Source organism: Anomalospiza imberbis, chromosome 5, assembly GCF_031753505.1.
Source record: "Anomalospiza imberbis isolate Cuckoo-Finch-1a 21T00152 chromosome 5, ASM3175350v1, whole genome shotgun sequence".
Taxonomy (NCBI): domain Eukaryota; kingdom Metazoa; phylum Chordata; class Aves; order Passeriformes; family Viduidae; genus Anomalospiza; species Anomalospiza imberbis.
Window position 1 is genome coordinate 71,111,554 of NC_089685.1, and position 11,363 is coordinate 71,122,916.

Sequence of the window (11,363 nt, forward strand, 5' to 3'; positions counted from 1 at the left end):
GCTGCACATACCACAGCTACACGTGCCCTGCCTTTCACCTCCTTGGTCCACAAAATAGCTGCTTAGTCACTCGTTTGACAAAGCCACTTGGGCTTAAGGGCTCTCGTGTTCCAGGCATATCAAGGAGCTATGGTCTGCGTTTCCACACTTTGGAAACGCCACCTTCCAAAACGATCGTTCCTGCCATTCCCGTTAAAAATTACCAGACTTGGACTTTACCTGCTGGAAACAGGCTTTGGAAAATACTGTGTTGGTTATACTCATTGTTTAGGGCAGCTTGCAAGTACTACATGTCTTTAACACTCACCAATTTTAATGGAAAGAACAAGAGAATGACCTCCACATATGAACACAAGTCTGATCGAGTCGTATTTTCTCCTTGGCACTACTCAAAAACTGTCTAGACAGAGTCTGGGGCAACCTCCCGTGGCTGAGCAAGGGGGTTGGACAGGATGTTCTCCAGAGTCCTTTCTAACCTCAGTTATTCTGTGATTCTGTGAAATCTACGGCTAATGCTGAATTTCATCAGGAGCATCTAAAATACAACCTTAGAAGACTTCATATGTTTATCCTGTTAGTTATGTGACTGATAATGTTCATAGAAATATATTTTTCCTTCTTAGAGTACAGTTTAGAAAAATCAACAATATATGTCACTGTTTCACTACAGAATTCATATTCTTGTTTTCATCCCAAGGCTACTTAGTCTTGGAAAATAGAATGTAGCCATGGCAGAAGAAAAACAAGGATGTGTAAGCATTTCCTGTTGAAGTGTGTGTTCTGTAGGATAACCACAGAGGGAATTTAATCTCTTGAAGTTTAACTTTCTAAAGCCTATTGTGACTACAACATGGATAAGAGACTTGTCATTTTATTAATGAAGAGTGACCAGTTGTCACCCCCACATGGGAAAAAAAAAAAGATTGTGACACATTAGCAATGAAGGACCATGAGACAAACCAAATGTAAATACCGACGGTTTAAAGAGATAATTAAAGCTCTTGAGACTGCAATTATGACAAGGCAGCATGACAAGGCACATGTATGTCGACAGAATATATTTATATTGACAGAATCTGTCCAAGAAATCCTTTTTGTACAATATATGTGTCTGTCACATCTTCGGACTGCACATGCATTTATTGACTTTGTGTTAGCGTAGCTCTTGAAATTTGTCCCTTTGCCTTATTACTCAATGACACTTGGTTAAATATATTGTGTTCTCAAACACCAGGCTTCCTGAAGCTCTTTTTGTGGAATTGTGAATTCAGTGTGTACATTACTAAGTGATATTTCCATTCCATGTATTATACACGTTATGTTACTGTCACTCACAGGTCCCTCGTTTATATCAGATATGCGTGCACAGTATGGATATTTGACACTGTGTGTCCTAAGAATTTAGGGGGCTATCAAAGTCAGACCTGACCTTTAGACATGTGGTTAATTTTCTAAAAAACTTAAAAATACTTAAATTAAAATGTAAATAATTCTATCATAGAAACTTTTATTTGAGGATATCTGTTACAGACAGACCTCAAAAACAAAACTGCTTTCATCAAGTTCATCTCTTTTGCTTTTGGTAGCCAAATAGATCCTGATTATATTTTGTTATGGGAAGAAAAAAAAAAAACAAAAACAAAAATCATGCCAGTGCATACTGACACATAAAAAGAACTACATAAAAATAATTTGTATGTACATAAAATGAAAGGTAATATTCAGCATTTGTATACAGAGATTGATTCATCTACATTTTGCATATTGAAGAAATAAGGATGATGCACTGCCAAAGTGCAACGCTCAGGAAATAAATGCTTCAAGCTTGTCAATAATATTCTTTAGGTAATAAACACAGAAATAGATTACAAATAGCTTCAACAGTCTCTTTATCTGGAATACTCCTTTTTGAATAATTAAAGTTAATTTTTATTAACTTTACTACTTTTAACACCCGATTTTATTATACCAGCAAGGAAAACACATCCTGTTTTATTCACCAGAACAAAACAAGAGACAATAACTTACCTTCCATTAAGACTTTAGCATTCAAATACTTTAAAAAAAAAAATCTAGTTAGATCTACGATTGATTTAACACTGAGTTTGACTCAACTTTGTAACCCAGTTGCCAGGAAGAACAAAGAATGCCTCCTTAAAAATGTGCTTCAGCATTTCCTTCTATACAACTCATAAACTCCAGAAATCAGATGATGAATTAAGACAAAAGTCATCTTTCATTAGTGAGTAATGCATTTTGAACACTTGGGGCTTGATAAAAGAGAGCTACAAATGTGACTTACTGTTCCAGAAAAAAAACCTAGCAGACAGAAGGTCCAAACAAGATCCATTTTCTTCCCTTTACAGGAAACTTCCTTGTTTCAGGCAGCCTGGCTTATTGATTTTGAAAGGTCAGTGGTAGAATCAGAGAGATTTCATGATAAATGTGAAGGTCTGCTACAAATGACTAATTTCCTACCATTCATGATTGTATTAGCTCCTGTTTACTGACATTTGGGTGGACATTCTGGGAAGAATCTTCTACAGTTTCTCATTGAATTATGGTTTAGAAGCCCTCTGCCTACCCTGTGTGTTGGCTCTGCTCTCACAAGCACTGGGAAAGGGTTAATGCAAGGATTTTTCTTTTTTTTAAGGTTGAAATGGCAGATTTAATCCTGCTCATACCTGTGCAAGGAATCACCCCTCCTGAGAGTGAAATGTACTTGGAGAGAGGACAGCCTCTCTTGGTTCTTGAAAATTCCTGGCCAAACTCACAATTCCTAAAAAGAAATAAAAATTCTCTTAAAGAACAACCACAGAGTAGGAAGAGGATGACATGAGAAGAACAAGACAGAGACCCCTGGCAAATGCATCAGTACACCAGGGCAAGGAAACAATGGGAAATTGCGCTGGATGTAGACAGAGAAATGGAAGGGACATCCAATCTACAACCTGAACCTGGGGGCCAGAAGGTGAAAGGAGAACTGAGGCTCATTATCCAGCTGCTTGCACTGCTCTGCCAATGCAAAGTATCTGGAAAGCCAGTCTAACAGGCCAATTTTTCTGGCTCCCTCACAGTGCTCCAGACTGACACAAGGCTTCTAAGGTGCATGCTCAAATATGTCCATAAACACATAAATGGTTAAGAGGAAATAAACCTAATTTTAAAGTTTCTTTTTCAACTCACTGTGAGGTAGCACAGAGCAAAATTTTCTTAAAGTTTCCTGTGGAGACATCAACAATCAGAAAAGAGAAAAAAAAAAAAAAAACAAAAAACCCTGGACTCTCTGCTGTAGTTACACAAATGGAGAATGATCAATGTTTTAAAGAAATCACTGGATTGTCATGACAAGCATATTCTGTGAAGGCCAGAAGTGCAGGTGAGGGGCTGGGTTAGTGGTTTCCTAGGACACAGCATTGGAGAGGAAAAAAAAAAAAAACCAAAAAAAACTTCTCACATTAATCCCCATTTCTTCCACTATAAACTCCAGAAACTGCCCCTGATATCTGAGAGGCATGGCTCTTACTAAATTCTGCAGCTTTGCTTAAGGTTTAAATACTGTTAAAAAAAAAAAGCCTCCTTCCTTATTGAAACACAAATAGTAATTTCCTCATTGAAAAGTGCTCTGAGGTACAGATTGTACCCTCTACTAAAATTTAATACTTCTGGAGAGGCTACATTATCATAGAACCATAGAATGTGGAGGGGTTGGAATGGCTCTTACAGATGATCTAGTCCCCAGATCTTCTTCTTCACGGAAACAACAGGAAAATCACAGGTATGGAATAAAACAAAAATATTAAAAATTATGCATGCCTACGTTACCTGTATGTGTTTCCATCTTTAGGCATGGAAATCAGCAGCAAGCTTTACCTGGCAACAAGGCGTGATGCCCATTAGCTCAGCTCAAATAAAGAGAAATTCCTGCATCCACAGCAGAGTTATCGATAGCACAGAGACTGTCTGCTGAAATGATTGTAATCACCAACTCAGCTTGGTAACACATTAAACATCTCACCAGCAATCAGATACAGGGTGTTGAAGCCTTCAAAGAGAGCTATGAAATTGCTTTTCTAGATTCATTGCTTCCTCTTCTTTCAGGAGCTTGGGCCTAAACATAGATAACTACTTGACTATCCAAACACAAGCTTCAGCTATCAAGTTGCATCTTTAACTGTTGGTACTGGGACATAACCATAATTTCCTTTGTGAATATGTCAATTCCTTTTAATTTTCCTTTGATTACCATAGGCTCCAAATGGAATATTTTCTGATATTATTAATGGGAAAAAGTCCTGAAGATTTTTATATTTTTGTAGTGTAGGCAACCAGGAACAGGCTGTTTAGAAAGAACTTTAAAACACCTCTCATTATCAATGATTTCACCTCCAACTTAGACATAATTTTCCTTAAAAATATGACCACAAGTTGCATTTCTTTGGGAGATCTGACACAACCTTGTGACAGACAACACATTTGAAAAGTCTGCTCTGCAATTCTCTTTAAATCATTTTTGTAATCATCAATATTTTTATTTCAATATTTTTATTTTAAAATTTCAATTTTTAAAAAGAGTATTTAATTTAGAAATGTTTTACTTCTTGACAAAAGAAAGAATTCTGAAATTTTTATAGATGAAGAAAGTTTCAAAAACATTTGTTTATTTTTAATGCCATTTCTTATAAATCCACATGGATAGTTGTCAAGTCTTCCTGCAATCTCAAAATTTGAAGTGATTTATTGGAATGAGAGATACTCACCTATCTGAGATGGTGAATGATATCAATGATACCCACCTATTCAGATCTGAAATTCCACTCCAAGTCAGAAGCTGCCCTTTACTTCCAATCTGGTTAAAGTCTCAAAATGGGGAAACAAACCTTACAAGTGTGCATTTGGTATTCTACAGGGATATGTTTCTTCCTTCTTCATCACTTCTATTGCAAATGTTTTAAAATCTTAAAAGTTACCAACATTTTCACAGACTCAGACAGCAGTCTGAAAATCCAGGATTATTTTTTATGCTGCCTGCCTCTTCCCCCTGGTTCTAGAATTAGCTTTTAATTGTTTATTTGTAAAGAAGGAGATTTCTAATGCATAAGTCAGTATATTATGTAAATACAAAATGAACCAAAACAAATATGTGCGATAAACTCTGTTCTGAAAAGTATCACTGGAAATGACTGGAAGTAGCATCAGATGTTTTAGGAGCTCTCTCACAATGTCTGTCCCTGGAAACATTTACACTGCAGCCCGGAAAGTACAAAGCACAGACTGGGTCAACAGCAGACAATCTGGACGAACAACATGTTTGTTTTTATTGTTTGACTGGCCTTGTGCAAAGGTGCTTGTGTGATATCTTCGTGTGCTCAAATAAACTGGAAAGACATAGCTGGATCACCAGATCCAGCTTCAAGGAAAGCATTTAGAAGGTTCAACAAGCCTTGTAAGACAGGAACAAATTCCAATATTTACCAGTTGACTCTTTCCAGTGTGAACAAGGGCTTCTCAGAGGTTTAACTACAAATATGCTATGAATCAAAACAATGCTTTCTCTTATGGATGAAGTTGCTCTCAGTCCTTGCATGCAGGAGCTAGATTTGAGGGGAATCTGAATCCTGAATGTCCTGGATTTTCTGCTGTTCTTTTAAGAGAATTTGGTTATCTTTACAGTCAATAAGGTATAAGGGGGGTTGATATGCACAACATATTGTGGCCAAGATAAAAATTAGCATTTCAAATGGCTGGAGCTATTGTACTCTTAAGTAGGCCTGTTTAACCCATCATTCAAACAGGGGAAATAAAACAGATGAAGGGCTTTAGCAATTCTTTTCATGGAAGTGGATTCCAAAGATGGTGTCTGCTGTAACTAAGATCTGGGTGTCCCTCCAGCCAGTGTAGCAACTGTGCTTTGGGAAGCCACAATGCCATCCTCAGCTGTGGCTATGAGATAAGGACGCTGCCTAATAAGAGCAGTTCTAGGAGGAGCACAAATGAGATTACTTGAGGAACACCTTAGGTGTGCCAAAACGTAGGCTGACTTTTTTGTCTTGGGCTGTCACAGCTGGGAAGGCTTAAGCACGTGCATCACACAGTTTAAAAAGGAGGTTGAAGAACAAGATTTTCAAGGACAGCGTCAGTGAAATGACACAAGTGTTGGACTTGCAATAAGAGCCCAAAGAACTAAACCTATTAAAAAACTGGCACATTACAAATTTGCACTCTGTTCAGCAATTTGGCAGAATCTGTTTATGACAGATTTCACGTTGGGGATTGAGTCCAAAAACAACTCCTCCCCTAATTATGAACTGGATCCTCCTCCCATTTCTCTTTCTTCTTCTTTTTTTTTGTTTTTTTAAAATAATAAAACCAAAACAAAACAAAGTCAAACAAAATAAAACCGCTTTGTTTTGACTTGCAAAGAAACACGAAGGACAGTGAAGGGCAAGGGTGTGAGTCTCCCCACCAGGATACGTTACCAACTGGAAAATTTGGAGAGAAGCAGGAGCGTGGGATTTGAGGCACCAAGCTGGTGGAATCTGAGTGTGTCGCAAAGGTCTCCAAAGGGGAGCCAGGCATCCCATGCAAGAGTAGCCCCGCTGGTTGGTGGCCAGCTCGCGTTGGCATTGGTGCTGTGGCAGATGCTCATTTAAACTTCACCCTAAAACTTGCTGGAAGAAAACTTACAGCAGTAGGTAGGGGAAGATGGAAGGAATAAAATGGGAAAAAATAGTAGATGGATTGGAGACTGACACAAACTGGCTACGGTACAAATGCATTTGAATTGTCAATGTGTGGCTAATGGCTCTTGGTCCCAACTGTCCCTTTGGCTGCCATCATTTTTATTTTTGGGTCATTATAGCATAATACATCTGACAGTTACCAAGTTTGCCTTTGCTCTTTCATAGCAAATTGATTTTTGGTTTTGCAACTATGGCAATACTTTGACCAAATTGTTTTTGGATTACACAAGAAAGTGGGAAAAAAAATTGACAGTGTGAGCTACCCATTGCTTCATCTTGGAAACAGTTTACCAAGAAAAGTTATTTCCAAAGTCTAGTCAAATCTGACTTTGTATGTCAGGAGATTCTTGACTGCCATGACAAAAGTGAATTTTCTTTTACGTATACCTGTGTCATTATAGTTTGATGTGAGAACTGAAATAAGAACACTGACTTTTGGAGGGTTCCTTAATTTAGATAAATTGCAGCAGCAGCTTAGGATCAGCTGCAAAAGTATAATCCAAAGTATCAGCACAATTTTCAAGAGACTCTATGTGAAGTGGGAACTCTAGTCCAGGATTTTTAATGCATTTCCCATAGAAATTTCCTACCTGAATTTTCCCACATGAAATGATGTTTTAATTTGCACGGTACCAGTGCTTTTCCTCAAAAATATTTTCTTTATATTTATTTCATTTAGTCATTCAATTTAATGATGAATGCCAGATACAGAGCCTAAAATCTAGCAAGAAGAGTGAGTATGAGGCATTTTAACTAGGAATCTTTGGGGTACCAATTTAGCAATCTCATATTGAAAGATAAATTGGAATATACGCAATTATACGGCATATTGAACCATACCACTATACTATAGTGATATATTTTCATGGGTATTAGTTGCAAAATATTACAGATAAATAATTGTGTGTATTGTGAAGCAGATAATAAAGCATAAAAACAAAACAAAAGCATAAAATAAAAAATGTATCCCAAAAGAAATTTTCAGTACTTACTGTTCAAATAGGACTCCGTTGGTTGCATTTTCAGAAGGTGTAATTTGTGGTGACCTTTCCTAAGATCTAATGTACAATATGGTAATGTATTCTTTATATTGAACTGCTAACTAATGTTACATGTGGTAGTTTATTACTAACTTCACCCAATTTTTGGTTAGTTTGGACATAGGAGTGTCTTATGGAGTTCCTATCCTCTCGTTCATTTTCTTGGGATAGCAATAGAAATATCAGAGGCATGAATTACAGGTTTGAACAACTGCATGTACAAGTTTTCTGTTTATCCAGACCATTTCAGCAATCCTGGGAGCTATTGCAAATATTTGCCCCAGGAAGACTCAGTGGGAAGTGAAAGTCTTGGAGGAGATGTGGGAAGAAGAGGACCAAGAGGACCTCACATTCCATTGTGAGGAATGGTTAATGCTGAGGAAAAAGCAGGTGGAGATTGTCCTGGTTTCAGCTGGGAGAAAAACACTGATATGTTTTAGCTGCTTTAGGAAGGGTGCAATTGCTGCTAGGTGAGTTAATCAAAATTACCTCCAGCCCCGCCAGTGCAATGCCAGCTCCCTGGAATTGTCGATGAACTATGGATGTTGTCTACTATTGATCATTTTGGTATGAAACTCCCAGCTACCTGGGAGTGCACAGGGCTGCGTTTGGGTAAGGTATTCACCATCATTCCTGCTGCCCTGTGTGATCTTGGATTAACTAATCTAGTTAGTTTACAGGGTCAAGCATCTTAGTGCTATGAAAGCTTTGGGATAGTTTCATAATGCAAATGAAAAAGCTGTTGATTTCTGAAGCCAAGAGCTAACAAGTGCTACTGGTGACTGAGTCAGGTTTGTTGTAATCTTTACTTTGAAGATATGCTGGAGTTCTCCAAGGTTAATGAAGCACTTGTGGGAGAGCTTTTCTTCAAACTTTAGCTCTGTTTTATTCTTGATAGAACCATTAACTTCTACACTAACCTTTCTACTTGTTACTATTACACACATTCTGCCCACTAAAGCTTTATATTGATTTTTGCCAGGGAGCATTTATAAATTGTAGGTTTAAATACATGGGGTTTTTGGTTCTGTTAGCGTTGGGTGGGATACAGATGGACAATGATTAATTTGTAGATTTTAATTTATTTTAAATATATGTTACAGCCACTTTGGCAACACCACTGTCATTAGATTTTTTTCTTGAATTATTTGCTCTAATTATTCCAGATATCTTTTTAATTGCTATAGTTTCCAGTTAACAAAGTAAAATTTACAAGATATGATGAATAGTGTTAGCGCAATACATTGAGACACTGGAAACTCTTCTGATCCTTCCAAATTTAGGACCTCATCTATGAAGAATGGTGCCATTGGGGCTGAGAAGCAACAGTTCTTGCCCTCTGGAATTTAGCCATGCATTAGAAAATCCTGTATTCTCCTTTTAGCATTTTAATCTCCTACCTCTTCATTTTTTAAATAAAGTTTTTGTATTAAGATTCCAAATAAACTTATTTCTTTTCATTTGGTAAAAAAATTATGGTAAATTAATTAGAAAAAAAATAAGGATTAATCCTAAATTTTATGGGTTTAAAATTATTATTATAGTTATATTTTGCCTTTTTGTTTGCAAGTTTTTTATATACCATTGTGCTGGTTTTGCACTGCCTGGTTTTTGGTAGAGGGGAGTGGGGAGGGCACAGATGTAGCTTCTGTGAGAAGTTGCTGGAAGCTTCCACCATGTCCAGCAGAGCCAATGGCTGATGGCTCCGAAGAGGGACATGCTGCTGGCCAAGGCTGGGCCAATTACAAGTGGTGGTAACACCTCTGTGATAACAGATTTAAGAAGAAAATCAAAACAAAGTAGCACATAGTTTTAGTTCCAGCCAGGGAAGAAGAGGAGGTGAGAACCTGTGAGGGAACAACATGGGGACACCAAGGTCAGTGGAGAAGGAGGGGCAGGAGGTGCTTCAGGGGCTGGAGCTGAGATTCCTCGGCAGCCGTGGTGAGAGCATGGTGGAGCAGCCGTGCCCCTGCAGCCCCTGGGATCCACAGGGGATGCAGAGATCCACCCCCAGCCCCTGGGGATCCATGGGGGATGCAGAGATCCACCCACAGCCCATGGGATCCACGGGGGATGCAGAGATCCACTCACAGCCCATGGGGATCCAGGGGAATGCAGAGATCCACTCACAGCCTGTGGGGATCCACGGGGGATGCAGAGATCCACCCACAGCCCCTGGGATCCACAGGGGATGCAGAGATCCACCCCCTACCCCTGGGGATTCACAGGGGATGCAGAGATCCACTCACAGCCTGTGGGGATCCACAGGGGATGCAGAGATCCACTCACAGCCTGTGGGGATCCACGGGGGATGCAGAGATCCACCCACAGCCCATTGATCCACAGGGGATGCAGAGATCCACTCACAGCCCCTGGGGATCCACGGGGGATGCAGAGATCCACCCACAGCCCATGGGATCCACAGGGGATGCAGAGATCCACCCACAGCCCCTGGGATCCACAGGGGATGCAGAGATCCACCCACAGCCCATTGATCCACAGGGGATGCAGAGATCCACCCACAGCCCCTGGGGATTCACGGGGGATGCAGAGATCCACCCACAGCCCATTGATCCACGGGGGATGCAGAGATCCACCCACAGCCCCTGGGATCCACAGGGGATGCAGAGATCCACCCCCAGCCCATGGAATCCACAGGGGATGCAGAGATCCACCCACAGCCCATGGGATCCACAGGGGATGCAGAGATCTACTCACAGCCCATGGGATCCACGGGGGATGCAGAGATCCACTCACAGCCTGTGGGGATCCACGGGGGATGCAGAGATCCACCCACAGCCCATGGGATCCACAGGGGATGCAGAGATCCACCCACAGCCTGTGGGGATCCACGGGGGATGCAGAGATCCACTCACAGCCTGTGGGGATCCACGGGGGATGCAGAGATCCACCCCCAGCCCCTGGGGATCCACGGGGGATGCAGAGATCCACTCACAGCCTGTGGGGATCCACGGGGGATGCAGAGATCCACTCACAGCCTGTGGGGATCCACGGGGGATGCAGAGATCCACTCACAGCCTGTGGGGATCCACGGGGGATGCAGAGATCCACTCACAGCCTGTGGGGATCCACGGGGGATGCAGAGATCCACTCACAGCCTGTGGGGATCCACGGGGGATGCAGAGATCCATGCAGAGCCCACGGGGAAGGTGCCCACAGCAGAGCAGGTGGATGCTTGGAGGAGGCTGTGACCCAGTGGGACACCCAGTGGAGAGCAGCCTGTCCTTGGAGGACTTCACCGTGTGGAAGAGTGACCCACAACACAGCAGTTTTGGGAGGATTGTTTGCCCATGGGAGCGACTCCAGTTGCAGTAGTTTCGGGAGGATTGCCGCTCATGAGAGTGGCGCCACGCTGGAGGGGTTCAGGGAGAGCTATCCCCTGAGGGAAGGGACCCCCTGGTGCTGCAGGGGAAGGACTCCTCTCCCTGAGCCACAGAAGAAAACCTGGGGTGATGAACTGACCAAACCCCCACCTCGCTGTCTCCCTGTGCTGCCGCTGGGAACGACGGAGGAACTGGGGGGAAAAAGGTGTTTTTAAGGGCTTACTTTTCTTCCTATT